The sequence below is a fragment of the Bactrocera oleae genome, chromosome 6, assembly GCF_042242935.1.
Source record: "Bactrocera oleae isolate idBacOlea1 chromosome 6, idBacOlea1, whole genome shotgun sequence".
NCBI classification, from domain to species: domain Eukaryota; kingdom Metazoa; phylum Arthropoda; class Insecta; order Diptera; family Tephritidae; genus Bactrocera; species Bactrocera oleae.
The window spans coordinates 41,110,316-41,124,151 of NC_091540.1; the positions used below are offsets into that span (position 1 = coordinate 41,110,316).

The following is a 13,836-nucleotide window of genomic DNA, read 5'->3' on the forward strand; positions in this document are numbered from 1 at the left end:
CTTGGTAACTAAATTTGTATCCTCCCAAAATAAATCCTATCAATCAATGATCTATGTTCTTAATCTTTGACCAGTTTATAGCACTTTATGAAAAATAAAAAGAACAAACTTCACAGCTGTCCAAGTGAGATCCAGTTCCTTTGATTTGAGGATCAACCCTACAACCTTGCCTAACCTAACTATTTGAACTGATTAAAATTTAATTTGAAGAAATTTTCAAACCAGTTCCCATATTTCATTTGTTATAAATCTTGTCTGTCTTACAAAAATTTAAAATTTTATCTGAATCATTTGCATTAAAATTTAAAATATTTCAGGGTTTTCTTCTAGAGTCTGAATTGGAAAATAATATTAGTTGGACGTGAGCTTTACTGTAACAGCAACCTGATAGTCAACCACCAGCTCAGCCGACATTTTTTTCTAATCATCAGAAAAATTTACTTTAATTATTATCTGGTTATATAAGTAATAAAATCCACTGAATTTAATAAACATTTTTTTCGTTATTTTCACAGAAAAAAATCTTGAATTTACCTGCCTTTTCGAAGCTTTAAATGCTCGTCGAGATTAAAGTCGGGAAAGATTCGTTTTTTAGTAAATCAAACAACAAAGCACAATCGATTTGTAGACAAAAAAAAAATATAAAAATAGTTATTTAAAAAAACTAATGAATAATTTATTTTTTTATTAATAAAATATAATAATAATTTGAAGAAAACTTTATAATTTTTGCATAAAGTATAAAATACCTAATTAAATTCTCAAACTCTTTTTCAACGAAACACAAAAACATGAACAACAAACACCACTTTGATGTAAAACACGATTGCTCCCGAACTACTAGGCACTCATGAAAATTAGGAATGATGAAAAAATGCAAAACTATAAAAAATACCTTGACGATTTGTTGTTTTCCAAACATCAATAATTACTTGCAATAACAAGTAATATGTGCCGCTACATGAAAGTACTTTTGCCATTTACATGTTGCCATAGCGGCAACCCACAATCACATTGTTGTTGCGAAAATGTTCGCTACTTAGGACTGGTTTGACAAACGAAACAATTAGTCATATTTGAGAAGCCAATGGTTGGCCATTGAAGCTGGGTGAACGCTGATTTCACATACGTATTTATATTAACGAGAAATATTAAAAATTGTAACAAACTGATATAAACTGGTAAATACAATACATCTCTTTAACTTCAAATAATGGAATAACAATTTTATTTGCAGTTTGCGATATTAACTGATCCAGTCCAACTAAATAAAGAACATATGAAGCTTTAAAATATTTCTCATTTGGATTTGGCACTGACATAAAGAAAAATTTATTTATATTAATACTACAGAAGAGCGGGAAATTGATAACAAAGATTTTTTAAGTTAAACATGATAATGTAAGAAAGCTCATAACTACTATTTCGTGTAATTGTGAAATAAAATTTCTTTATAATTACTCTGCTTATATTTGCATATTACAATAAGTCTTAAATTAGTTAAAGAAATCCAAGTGATACACCCTGTGCTGGAGAAGTTTCAATTTAAACTACTTTGACTTAATTGTTGATTTTCATGAGGGCGTTTAGTTAGTTTTAACTTTAAGGTACCTCAACTTGGAAGAAGTAGTTGTTAAAGGACAAACGCTCTCAAATTTGTATTTTAAATAAAATTAAATTAATAAAATATAAATAGTTATATCAAAAATAAATATATAAATATATAATAAAAAATAAATAAAGTAGAGACACTTAAATTGAAGATAAATAAATAGTTTGATTGGGTGGTAACTATGGCGAACACGAGCCAAAACAAGCGTAACGGAACGAATATTTTTATTTGTAGCATTAAGCACATTTAAGATTTTATATTTACCATATGCCTTTACTAGACATTCTGCTTTTTTTTCATGTGCGTCTGGTATTTCCCTGCAAAAACTAAGGCCGCATGTGACATTCCTTTTAAGGGAAAAAATCTAAAATTTAAAATTTTTTTTTTTTTTAATTATTTAACGCATCAGTTGAGCAGAGCAGGCAAGCAGTAACCAATTTTACCATTAATACTTAATTTCTGCCCTTTTTCGACTAACAACATTGCTTTGATCACTTATTAACGTAAATGATTCGATCATCTAAAAACAGTTGTTGGGGATAACACGAAAATTTGAACGAATATTTTGTTGTTAAGGGCGTTCTAAGTAAACATTATATGGCACAACAATAATTTTGCAAGGCTTCTCATAGCCTACAGTATCATTTTGTGCGCCTGGTATTTAACTCTCTTTTTATACCCTGAAATGGGTATTAAATTTGCCACGAAGTTTATATATTATATAACACCCAGAAGGAAACGCCGGAGACCCTATAAAATATATACATACAAAAATTATCAGCATAATGAGCTGAGTTGATTTAGCCAGTTTAGTCTGTATGTCCGTCTGTCTGTCTATATATATGCAAACTAGTCTTTCAGTTTTTGAGGCATTGATCTTAACTTTATTGGTCGGAATGGCCGATTTCCCACAACTATAGCATACAAGTATAGCTACCATAAATACTGAACAATCGGAATCAAATTCTTGTACGAATATTTTTTTATTTGACGAGATATCTTCACGAAATTTGGAACGGACATTATCTAAAGCAATAATGGAATCTCTTAAGAAATTGTTCTGATCGGATCACGATAATATATTGCTCTCATGCAAGCTGAACGATCGAAATGAAATTCACGATCGGTTTGTTAATGTAATTTAGTGCGGAACTGTGACAGACACTTTCGTCCGGCATTGAGAGGTCGAACTTGTTTATTTATGAGTGACTAATAGAATAATTTTAAATGTATATGGTACTTACGATTATCTTGCACTTAGTTTTTGTAATTACTTTTATTAAAAATTCATGAATTTTACAACTAAATATTTATTTTCATATTGAATTTTGTTTTATTACTTCGCACCTTAACAAATTACATATAGTTCGCAGAATAATATTAATGACAAATATCCGCAGAGAAGTCAAATCTTCACACACAAAATATCACGAGGCGTCACTGGAAATAGAAAATACAGCATTAATCGAGGTTTAAACAATTTTAAATAAATTTATCGATAATTAAAGCAATTTCAATAAATTCTTTAATCAATCAAACATTTTAGAATTTCTTTTTTTTTTTTTGTGTTATTAACATATGAAGAGCTGATATAAAGCTGGACAATACGGTTTTTGAGACATACTGCAGACAATATTTGAGGGAATATGTTGCATTAACTTGCAAAGTGGTAACGTTTGAACTTTACATCACTAGGGATATACATATGTATGTACATTAGGGTGGAGCGAATATTTTTTTTTTTTGCTTAGCCTGAGGGTAAAATCTATAGATTATAAAAATAGAAAATTTTTGGTAAAAAAAAAATTGGTTGTGTACCAAGTTTAATAACTCGATTTTTACTCACGTTACAGCTTGCACGGACGGACAGACAGTCACCCGGATTACACCTCGTTTTGTCATCCTGATCATTTAAATATACATAGCCCTATTCTAACTCGATTATTTTTAGGTGATACAAACAACCATTAGGTGAACAAAACTATTATACTCTGTAGCAACATGTTGCAAGCGTATAAAAAGTTAATAACTCTAAACAAATTATGGTTTATTTAATTATGCTCAAATATATATGTAAGTATATCTCAAACAAATATTAATTTTATTTTTTCTTGATACCTTTAATAATATTTTCTTTTTCCGACAGCTGACAATTTTCTTAAAAATATAAATACTTGGAGCAATAAAGTTCAGTATTTTCGTAGCCATATGGGATAGGATACAAACATTATTATATATGCAAACCTATATTCATATGAATTATGGATCTAAATTCATCAAATTTGTAAATTCTGAGCACGTTTTGATATTTTTCAGGAGCTCACAAATATTTGCTTTTTCTTAGAAATGTTATTTTTTCAGAAGTTTTAAGTATATTTTCCAAAGAGCCATATTTGTTTGGGCAGAACGGTGGATATACATTTGTCGTACGACATGTAGCGCAGACTGAGAATTAAAAAATAAGAAATTATACGAAATCGAACCCCTCCATAATGACGACCAAAAATAACTATTTTGAGAGAAATCGTTCGGGGGACAAGTGGGGTTGCGACCTATTTTTAGAAAAATATTTGAATACACTTCCTTTTATTGGCAATAATGACGGCAGCAGCAGCAACAACAATGCCAAAGCTACAACAGATGTTTGGGCACAGCGAATAAGGGATATAGATTCAGCTGACGAAACGTGTGACGCACCAATGACACGCCCACACTCACCCACACGCGACAGGCGAGGGTGGCATTGATTTCAATGAATATAAAGTGTCGCTTGGAAGCTGGAAACACCAAAACAAAATAGAATTAATCACAATGACAGGGGGTGGGGAACGATGCTATGCGAGTGGGTCCTCGGTAAGTAGGCTGCTTCTTCAGCTCCGCAACACGTGTGTTGGAGTTTGTGGTATTTGAGTGCTGCGCGATACACGGAGGGGAGGGGACGAACGCCGCATAATATTACACTAAGGCATTCTTTATTGCCCCAACTTTGCACATGTGCGCGCGGCAATCACTGCTGATTGAAGAAGTTGGCGTGCATGAATATGTTGCTGCTGTCGTTGTTGTTGCTGTGCCACAGATGTGGCAAAGTGCGAATGGAAACGGCGACAGTGCCACACACACTCAAATGTGTTATTACGTAAATGTATTTTGGCTTTGGAGTTTTGTGGGAGCACATCAGCAGTTGCATGCCACACTACAACTATGCGGAAATGTTGCAAGCAGACTTTAACTGAACTGATGATGCATCAAAAATGCGGCGTGATGAGTCGCACACATGCAGAAGTAGCTGTAAATACACACATGCGCTTTATTGTTGCAGCGATGAGGTGCTGAAGGCTGAAGGCTATAAATAACGATTTTGTGTAAATATGTATGCATGAGTTTGTATTTGCACATATTTATCAAATACTTTGGGTGAGGGGGAGTAAGCAGCAGTCGCCGTTATAGGTAGCATATTGATACCAACAATGACACCACACAGCAGCCAACATGCATATGTGCAACATATTTGGGGCAAATGCAGATATAACATATACATATATTTTCTTGTATATATCGCAGGAATTTTTAAGCAAAAACATTTTGATTTAAATGCATTGAAGTTTGAAACAAAGATCTGCTTCATATCTAAACTTGTACAATTATTTTCAGACAATTCATGGCTTATTTAATCAGAAAAAAAGTGAGTAAATGTATATAATATTTTTCATTCAGAGATACCCACTTTATAGACCCCACAGATTTGCTCTGATTCACATTATTCGAAACATGAAGTTTCATAAAATTTGTATATGTAATAATATGAGTTTTTGGCGAGGTTTTTCATAGAATTTTATCAATTAATCTACTTCAAATATGAAGTTATATGTTCACCTTCGCCACCTTCTATAAAAACCTTGTCATTTGGCCAAAATAGAATAATCGTTAAATCTCAAAACATTTACGTTTTTCTTTCCCTACTCTGTTACTACAAGCGAACTTCGTTGTCGAAGAAATTCTAAATTTATAACTCAATTTTTCAATTTTCCATACATTTGTTAGAACCTTTGTTTAAAGTGGCCTTCAGTACCTTAAGCGAGTGCTGGTTTTTTGGTTTCGGCTCATTGTTTGAGTTTCATTCACTAGATCATATTTATAAGCTTACGTCTAATCACCAAAAATTATGGGTTTTTGCAAAATATTTAGGTATTTTATATACCATAACACTAACCAAAATGCTTGAGTAGGGTCATAAGAGCCGTTGAAATTTCCCGTTAGCTCTCTGATAAATTAAAATAACATTTTTCAGTTTGAAACTTTCATAGAGTGGTCTCTACTAAAAACTTCAAAACACTCAAGCCATCCGTCGAGTCACTTTGTGAAATTGAAATATCTTTTGTTCTCAAGACTTTAATTTCAAGTGAAGATATTGATACTGTATTTTTATAAAATCTTGCTTCTATTCTGCATATAACAAAAAAAGATTCGAATTGTTAATCAGTGGCAACCATCTTTAATTTTTGTTTAAATTATGCGAGTAATACTCGGATATATCGAACAATCCAAGGAAAGATTAAATCAGGTTCGACTTTTTTTATAATTATTTCACCTAAACACTGTTATTTAAATAAAGTGTAACTATGAACTATTCTTTCTTACTCTCGAAAAAATGTTTCATTAAAAATCGTAAATTGTTCTTTGGATATGGAAGCATTAACTTTTGGAAGTTTTCCAAAACATCAAACAGATTAAAGACAGCCAAAAATATGTTTTAGTATTGTTATAATTTTTCTTTCAAATTCAGGTATTATAATTTCAATTATTTTAAGATTATTTCGACATTTTTATTATTATTTCGTTATGTTTCTTTTTCCAAGGTCCGCGATCCTTTCCCTGAAGTTTCTTTCCCTCAGGCGGTACTTCAAGAGTGGGAATATGATGTTGCGGGAACTGAATCATATTTCGATTGAGAAAGGAGGAAACTGATACCCGTGCTGATACATTTATTTTATAAGCATATAGCATATAGTATGCATAAGCATATAGTAAAAACATACATATATATGTATGTTCGCTTAGAAGGGAAGTTTATTGGCACTACATACAAAAAAACTCTGAGGCGCACGCGATATTTCAAATGGAACTTTTTAAAATTATTGGGGAAACCAATGCAGGAATGAGAACTTTCCAGAGCAGGGAAATTCTTTAACACTTGAACACGCACCCACACATACTCTTACACAGGCATCCACCCCGCCCCGTTCAGCGCACAACTGTAAATAATTAAAATAGAAATAATAGCCCGATCGAGGGGAGCGTAATGCAATTGATGTGCCAGTGTTATTGTAACCAACAACAGTAAGTGTGGCAATGAACCGATGGGGTCGAATGGCTGTGTGCATGGTGTGGGCCACACTTTATTAATTGGCGGGCACACCACACCGCGACTACACATGTAAACACATACTCAAACGCTCGTATTTAAGGAGCCCCCTCCGCCTCTCCGCGTTCACTGAGCGATAGCAAATTTGTTGAGAAAATATTTTGTTTTACTAAAATTGTGTTGTTGCTGTTAGTTGTTGTTTAGCAAATGTTGATTTGTTGGCGGCTGTGGATGATGTTGCATGCCACATTTGTTGATTTTCGTCTTTTGTTGATGTACTTTTGTTGTTCTTCTACAACAAACACAGGCGGCAGGGTGCAGAGCGGCTGCTGCTGTTCTAACGCTGGTGCTGGTGCTTGTAGTGGTTGCTGCTGGTGTTTGCGCGGGCGCTGTTCTTGGCTCCTGCTTATTACTTGCTCTCTTAATGACTTATTCTTTCTTTAATTTTTAATTCATTATTGTTTTGTTACTTCGATAAATTTGTGCGCCGCTTTGGGTGGGAGAGTGTGTTAGATTTAGAAAATGCGGAGTGGCAGCTTTTAGTGCGGCAGCTGTGTTTATGTTTTTGTGCCCTCAAAAGGCCCGATTTAAGAATACACACATTTCTAGAAATTGAAATTGAAAAGTTAGAAATTGGGGAGTGTGAAATGCGTGCTCGCTCGCACGGCCGGCGGCGGGGAGTGCCATACTATTGTGGTATTTAGTTTTATGTTTCTCCATTCACATAGAACGATTTTCTAAGTATACTTTGTTTACATTTAATTATGTGACCCAAATATGTACTTAAGTTCGCCAAGCAAGCAGACACAGATGCTCCTAAGTCAGCATAAACGCACAATTTTCTGATTCACTCGCATTTCGTTTGCTATAAAAATATTTCTTATCAACATCTGGTGTTTCACAAAAATTGTGTGCTTTCTGGAAAACTAAAATAGCCTCAGAAATGTACAAATAGGTTTTTAAAATCCTTAAATAGAACCAGGATGATTAGGATCAGTAAGGATGAAAATTAATTCATAACATACATACGTTTTTCGAAAGGAATTTTCAATGGACTAATCAAATTGAATTCCTGGTTCTTGATGGTGTAAACTTTTTTAGATCTCAAATTTATAGATTCATATGCAAAGTATTGCATAAAATCGAATCAAAAGCCTTATGAGAGGACTTGGCTTTCAAAAAACAGAATCGCTTGAGACTATAAGAAATCGAACATGTACTATACTAATGTATGGAAGTAAAATATTTATGAAAAGGAATCATATGGAAATTCGAAAGTTTATCAAACGAAAATAAATAAAATCTGATCGATTTAAAGTGTGTAAAAACAATATAATTTTACAACTGTCTTTTTTCAAGTGCTTGATATGACATATGACTTTTCTATCTGATTATAAGAAAACAAAAAAAAAAAACGTTAACTTCGATTGCACCGCAGCTATAATACCCTTCACAGAACTTGATTGATATGGCATATAGCTATCCTGTAATCATCCGATCCATACAATTTTTTTGGAGATTGTATTATTACCTTAAATAATAATCCAAGCCAAATTTCATGAAGATATCTCGTCAAATGAAAGAGTTTTCTATACAAGCACTTGATTCCGATCGTTCAATTTGTTTGGCAGGTATATGATATAGTGATCTGATGTCGACTGTTCCGACAAATAAACAGCTTCTTAGTAAGAAAATGATAGTAAGAAAAGGAAAAAAACTGAGGGACTACGGTGCATGCTTATCACTTATATATATATTTTATAGGGTCTCCGACGTTTCTTTCTGTTACAAACTTCGTGGCGAACTTAATACACCCTGTTCAGAGTATACAAATAGAAAACGGTAAGGCGTAGGGCCTTCCCGTTACAATTAAGAGCTCATACTTGGAGATTTTTTTAGAGGTGTCTGAAAACCTATCACTCAGATAATTCATTTTGAAATATTTAGACTACCTTGATCTCATACCCGATCTCCAAGAGGATCTCCGAAAAAAGGTGTCTGGCGCGGAAGAAGATTTTTCTGCTTAAAGTTATCTCAAATCCAAAATGTATTGTTCCAATAGGTGAGTACAGGTAATGGTAGACGAACTAATCAAAATTTTGAGTTTTGATGAAATGGCGGCCCCAAAAAATTTTTCATTTTCAGAGTGACTTAATAAATCGAAATAATTATAAAAAATCTTATTCTTTCGGTTATTACTTGACAAATATCCCTAAGAAGGTCGCGTGAAAATTTGAAGTAGATCGGTGCAGCCCGAAAATTTTGGGAATCAATTGCACTATTTTTTACAAATATGATATTTCTGAAACTATTTGACAGATCGATTTCAAAATTTCGGACAATGCTCTCAATACATCGTATATGTAGATTAGATATATATACAAAAAAATCGTTGTTTATAATTTACAAGTGTATATAACCCCTTAACGGATCGATAATAAGTAAAATAGCCATATTTGGAGTGAGTAAAGTTTCGAAGAGACAATACAGGAATAAAAACTATATCTTGTCTGATGATGTTTGTACTCCTAAGGCATTATTAGTCTACAGTTTTACAAAACTGAAAATGTTACTGTCATTGCTGAGCTCTAAATGCAAATTATCCCGGACATTTTGGTTTCCAACAACAGTATGAATCGTTCAATAAGCCAATGTATCAAGAAATACTTCAAATGGAACCATCGCTTGTTGAAAGGACCTTGGGTTACCAAAGGCCTGTCACTCCTATGTCCTAGTTCATGCAATTAGACGCCATTAGACTTCTTTTTGTGGGCTGATAACAACATTTTTCTTAAAACACGGTCTCTAGTACGATTTCATTAATTTGTCTGCGTTTCATTTGAAAGAAAAATATTTTATAACTCTAAAAGAGACACCCTATATACATATATACGACTGTTAGTGATACATTTTATGAGGAATATTCTATTAATTTGGCTTAAGAGTAATGAAGTGTTTACATAATTATCTAGCCGACAAGTTGTTGTTTATGCTGTTGGTGCAGCTGTGGCTCTTCTAATACAATAAAATTGAGTTTAAAAGTAAAACTTGGCAGCAAATGAAAAGTAGCACGAAGAAAATGATAAGCCGACAGCAGCGGTTGAAATTTAAAATATTAGGCTGATTCACGCCATAATAATTATTAAAAAATTAAAATCAGTTACCATGCTATTGTGGTAACAACAACAACAACCGCCGAGGCAACAAAAACAGTTGTCAGACGGTAAAGTTGCATGTGTGTGTGTCAGCGCTTCACTGATTTTCACAGCCGATAAAACTTGAGCTTGCTACACGCACACACACACACTCCCACACACATAAACGCAGACCCAGTCTAAATACCAACATAAGTATGTAGCCTCACAATGCTCTCAAGTGTATTTTGCACTCATTAACAGCCACAGAAGCGTCTACTATGCCAGCAAGTGGTGCGGGGTAGTCAGCCAGCCGGTCAGCCGATGTGTTACTTCGCCATTTCGGCAGCTTAGTCGACTATTTAGTTACAAGTTAGTCGGCTCAAATATTAATAGCCATGAAACAACGCGTAATGCAATGTCAGTGTCAGACAATTACATACCCGTCTCAACGGTGCACTGCTGACTTGGGTCTCGGAGGCGGTGGTGTGTCTCGCAGCGACGAGTCACCCCTTGTAGACGCTGGCTTTGCGGCTCTTGAAAGGCTTCAGCGCATCACATCGCGTTTTCTTCACTTTACCGAAGATATCAAAGATAAGCTGCTAATTTTACATTTACGCAAACCCAACAACTACAGCAAAGAATGTTTAGTAAAATAACAAAGAAAAGCAGAAAACCAAAAAAAAGGCGTAATAAAGTCTGTGAATTGAAATTATGCGCAACAATGGAAAATTTTGACGCAAATAAAGTGGATTGTTTATACAAATATGCGAGAGACTCAATTAATGCTTGAGCGATTTTCTTAATAGCAAGGCCATTAGGGTGCCTCAACACATTTGTGGATTGCATAAATTTCGGAAACCCTTTAGTATGACGTTATTTATCAACACCACGATTTAGAAAAGAAAAATAGTACAACAAATTAAATATTTTATTAATCCCAAAGCACGAAAGCAACCACCATTGTATGTGCGTTTCGAAAGAGGTATCTTTTTCTAGGAAATTAGTTTCTCGCAAATTTTGTTTAAAGATCACACGCCCAGCAAACTGAGCACAAAGCTCATTATTTTTTGCAAATGGGAACCCCCCTTATCATCTATGTTACAACTTGACTCTTTTAAGAATATATAATTTTTTTTTGTAATTTTCTTTCTAAAAAAATCTATACCAAGATTTGCTAGATAATGATAAATTAAAAAGCTGCGAATCAACATTCAAAAACTACTCTATATACACCTTAAGCTCAAGCTTTAACGAGAGAGCTAACGGGTTAACATACATTTTTCTTGAAACAAACCTTGGAAAGAAATTCTCACGCACTGCTATTGATACTATATACAAAACCATTTTTACCTAAATGTTCGTATGATTCTAAAGCATTAAATGGACAGAATGCGTCGGTTGTCGAGGAAAAGGTATGGCTAATCAATTATATCTAATCTATCTGGGCCTAAGAATCCCGGGACTAAAATCTCTCTCTATTATGTCTGCTTTGAACCACCCTGTGCTCCTGATTAAGCTCATCAAAATAAAAAGTTTTATACTACGCTTACGAGACATCACAAGAAACTCTCGACTAATAGTTGCGATTATTTTTCTATCAAATCCTTGTACGTAAGTATACGCGTATAATATGTTCTATCTCTCTCTATTGTCTGAATCTTCTACTTCTTGGCAGCTTTCATAATAGTCGTTGTATAGTATCCCCAGCTTGCTGGCATGTCTGCCAATAAGACCTGTTAGCAATCCTACTAGAGTTTTGTATCATTTTTTTATATTCCATCCATATTTGTTTCGACTTAGTTTAAGAAGGAAAAAATGTTATTTAATCTAATTGAACTTGATAGATCTAAAAGGGCAATTGTTGCTATGTTTTGGCATCACATGGTTACTGTTCTGGATGGAGCCTGATCTTATTTCATCAGAATTTGTGCATATCAACCCAAAACCCCCTTTTTTGAGCCTTCTCTTTTTCAAGTGGAATTCAAAGCAAAAATAAAGTGTTATGGATACTCGTAATTATAATAACCACGGATCCATTAATTTGCAGGTAAGTGTTCTACGTACTTATTTTCCATGGGCGACTAAGATAAATTGTAGCAGATTACAACCAAGGCCAGAGGTATAAGTATGTACATATATATTGGAAGAATACAAATGCATTAAATACATTTTTTATAATTTTACGTAAAATCGAAACTGAGGGGTCAATATCTTTTTTATTTTTAGAAAGTGGAAGAAACTAATTACGACTGTTGCTTGTGGGGGGAAAAGCCGACTACCGGAATCATGACATAAGTGGGAAGCCGGAAAATGGAAATTATCGCACTATAAGAGCACAAAAGCCAACAACAACGCACCATAATTTCGAAAAACGCTTGTTATTGTTGGAAAAAGTCGGCGAGAAAACCAGAAGTAAATGAAATAAATTAAATACACGAAAATCATATGCCGAAATAAAACAATGGCAACAATTGTAACGAAACAAGAAATGTGCACGAGTAACATCTGAAGCGACGTTTGGGAGACGTGTTGTTTACACACGAGCGACAAAGCAAACAAATAAATTTCCCAACAATTGTCTTGGCATGCGGCGAGACGAGACGATGAGGTGATGATAACCGAGCAACACGATGTGGCAGAGCGCGCTGAAGGTTATGTGGCATGTCTTCATGCACATATGTCGCAGCGTTGACGCTGTTGCGGGCCTTGCAGGGGGAGTGGTAGGGGTTAGTGAACGAGTGACCGCACCCACATCTCACGCAGCATTTCTGCGCTGCGTCGCAGTCTTTTCCCTTCAAATAGCTACTAATTTAAAGCTTAAATGGAGTTTGAACTTCATTCTCTCAGCAGTCAACTCACACACATCGTTACACATGCTGCTGTCACTGCGCCTGCGCGGCTGTTTCCCTGGAACTGAGTGCGCGTGTGGCGGAAGTAAAATATAAAACGTGAGTAAAAACACTGTGCGGCAGGCAGTGTTTATATTAGTATATAAGCTTACATACATATATAAATGTATGTTTGTACGTGGCAAGTGAATAAAGTAAATACCTATGTATTTATTTGAATTTTTATGTTGCGTGGGCGAGTACATTAAACTCGCTACTTTACATATTTATATTTATAAATTGGTAATTTAACAGCTGTATGTGTTGGGCTGAGAGCAGCAAACTTGAGACGTGCCATCAAGAAGGTGACAAAAAATATTCAGTAAAATAAAATACTTAGCGGTTTTCCACAGCTATTTGCCTGAGGCTGCTTGAAGTTTACTCAATTTTCACTTAAAAACATTTACATAAGTATTTTATTCTAGCTATTTAATGATGTACGTAGGTACATATTTGTACAAAAATTATTAATTCAAAATTACTATTTTCCTTCCCTCAGTATATACATATATACACACATATATTATGATATGATTATCGATAGCATTGAGAGCTGGAACCATTCTTGCCAATTTTCCGCAAACATTTAATTCACAGTTGACAACTCATTTTCCAGTCACCGCACTGGAGAGCTATGGTAAATACCAAACGGTTTAAGTGTCAAGTACAAAGTTGTGTATCGTAAAGGCTTTCAAAACCACTTACAACCGATAGAATAAATAACCTTGTTAGGTTTAACGTTTAAATATTATAAATGAAATATTGATTGAGAATTAAAGATAAATTGTAGATTTTTTTTACAGCGCTGTTATTAGCAGCACTGCCTACTACAAATGT

General features: G+C 34.2%; 2 long non-coding RNA genes across 2 annotated transcripts in view; one reads left to right on the top strand and one right to left on the bottom strand.

Annotated features, from left to right (window-relative positions):
• The first annotated feature begins 763 nt into the window (after nt 1-763).
• On the top strand, nt 764-1,719 carry LOC118681577 (uncharacterized). Its single transcript, XR_011396926.1, has 2 exons — nt 764-1,181; nt 1,238-1,719. It is a non-coding gene; the product is annotated as an uncharacterized lncRNA (long non-coding RNA).
• Nucleotides 1,720-2,958: 1,239 nt separating this feature from the next.
• The window catches only part of LOC118681582 (uncharacterized), a 28,021-nt gene continuing 17,143 nt past the window's right edge, over nt 2,959-13,836 (bottom strand). Inside the window, exon 3 of the long non-coding RNA XR_004977292.2 lies at nt 2,959-3,052. This is a non-coding gene — a long non-coding RNA (uncharacterized lncRNA). The remainder of the gene's footprint in view (nt 3,053-13,836) is intronic.